Source organism: Chrysochloris asiatica, unplaced genomic scaffold, assembly GCF_000296735.1.
Source record: "Chrysochloris asiatica unplaced genomic scaffold, ChrAsi1.0 scaffold00034, whole genome shotgun sequence".
Taxonomy (NCBI): domain Eukaryota; kingdom Metazoa; phylum Chordata; class Mammalia; order Afrosoricida; family Chrysochloridae; genus Chrysochloris; species Chrysochloris asiatica.
This window is the reverse complement of record NW_006408552.1, coordinates 3,506,816-3,509,312: the sequence shown is the minus strand read 5'-3', so window position 1 is coordinate 3,509,312 and position 2,497 is coordinate 3,506,816.

The window sequence follows — 2,497 nt, the reverse complement described above, 5'->3', positions numbered from 1 at the left end:
AGTTGGGCTGTGTGTTTTAAAGCATTACAATTAGTTTAATAAATGAGGACACATCCAAATATTATGCTTTGTAGTCATGATGTTATGGAAATGTACCAGGTGGCATAGAAAGATATTCAAAATATGTTGCTAAGTGGAATGAGGGTGTTAAACACAGTGTGGTATGATCCCATTAAGCACTCTTGGCAACATCATGATTAAACACTTGGCTGTTAACCAAAAAGGTTGGTGGTTCAAACCCACCCACCTACCCAGAGAAAGACCTATCAATCTACCTCCATAAAGATTACAGCCAAGAAACTTCTATGGCAATTCTATCCTGGTACATGAGTCAGAACCTACTCAGTTGCACTCAGCAACAATGGTCCTATGTAAAAAAAAAAAAAAAAAAAAAAATCCATGTTTCAAAGTAACCAGGTGGGCATAAGCATTAAAAAGAATTGTGAAGACTGTACATAAAAGTGCCAATAATGAGTAACTCATTGGATTATTTGTTGTTATTGGTAAGTGCCATCAAATCAGTTCCAACTCATGGCGACCCTATATAGGGTTTCTGAGGAACAGCTGGTGAGATTGAACTGCCGACCTTGCAATTCAAACTAACCTTGCAGTCCAGTGCTTATCTTTCAGTGCCACACCAGGAGTCCAGGTTAGATTATAGGTATTGTTTATGTTCTTTGGAACTTTTCTGTATTTTCCTTGACAATAAAAGAATAGCAATCAAAGAAAATTGACTGCATTTTTGTTTGAGTTGTTTACATATTTAAATTTTTATTTCCATTAAAATACTTTCATACAAAACCATAAAGGAATACATAAGTAAACCCTGAGACTTCCACTTCTAGGCAGGATGGAGTTAACAAAGACCAGATTCATCCTCCTGCCTGAAACAACAACAAACTGGGCAAAATACCTGAGTCAAGAGTATTCAAAAGACAATGGACATCTCACAGCAAAGTACAGTGATCTCTGAAAGTTGATAAACAAATAAGATCATTGTTGATGATGTGTGCCATTGAGTCAGTTCCAACTCACAGTGACCCTGTAGAGGGTTTCTGAGAGTGGCTGGTGGTTTGAACTATCAGTTACCAGTTCTTACCTGCAGCACCATACCAGGATGACACCAAAAATGTAACTATAAATGAGAAATCAGTAAATTGTACTTCATTAAAATTAAGACCTTCTGGTCTTTGTAAATCACTATTAAGAGAATGAAAAGGGAAGTTACAGACAAGGAGAAAATATATGCAAGTGACATATCTGACAAAGAATTAGCATCCACAACCTATAAAGAACTCTCGAAACTAAATAAGACAGAAAGAAAAAATAATATTAAATCTATACAGCAAGAATCATTCCCATCCCCTCCACACACAGAGTAGACAGGGATGGGCAACTTGGACATTGGCTACCCAAAATGGGGGGCTGGGAGCTACAAAGGCAAGAAGTGACTGGCTTACAAGCTTTCAAGAGGGAACCTAGATATACGATAGAATGAATATAAAATTAATGTTCTCCCATGTAAACTATCACATAATTCACAATAAAATATTTTTAAAAAAAGACAGGACTCACATAGAGAAAAGATAAGAGCTTTAATGGCTTGATAGTTTTCTTAACAGAAAAGATAAATGAAATCTCTACCAATACTAACTATGGAATGAAATGATTTCTCCTTTTAAATCATAATATTATGGGAAAACACTCTCTCCTTGACACCATTATTATTAACAGACTTGTTTTCTTATAGTTGTCATAATATTCCTTTGCACTTTATCTCATTCTTAAGTAGTGTGCCATTAACTTTCAGTACTGACCCTGCTGTGTTTGTCCACAATGCCTGCTATTGTCTTTCTCGTCTAGGCCCTCATCATGTAAATGGATGTGAAGGCTCTGCAGTTGTCAGACAACCTGGAAACATCAACTCTTTCTATATTATTTTTTCTACTATTCCAAATCTTGCTGTGGAAAGCAAAGTCTGAGAATAACTGTAATTAGAATTGCCACAGCAGAGAGCGTGGGTCTGTTCAAAACATTTGCTTTTAGCAGAATGTGGGAACTCTTTAGGGCATTCAAGTTATCAGGGGATGAACCTTTATGCAAGAACAAATGGGACCTTTATGAAAACAAATGAAGAATATAGCATATTTTCCTTGACTGGGACCATTGGGAAGACAAATCCCAAAGTGGCAATTAATGCCCTTCAAGGGGTGTCCCAGTTAAAATTGTGTAATTTTCACAACTCTTCACAAAAACACATGCAATATGATGTTGTACTCACTCTGAGATGAAAATTAATTCATTGACCAACTGACATAGAAAAAGGTGCTTTGAGTTGTATTGACAATGATTGAAATAGGTTGTACTAAGACACCTAATTTTTCCCCCAGTTCCTCATGGAGTTAAAGCCCCAAATTACAAGACAACTGGTTATATGTACAGGAAGTTTAGAAGCCATGAAACATCAATATCATAAACCTGTGAAAAATAAATTATG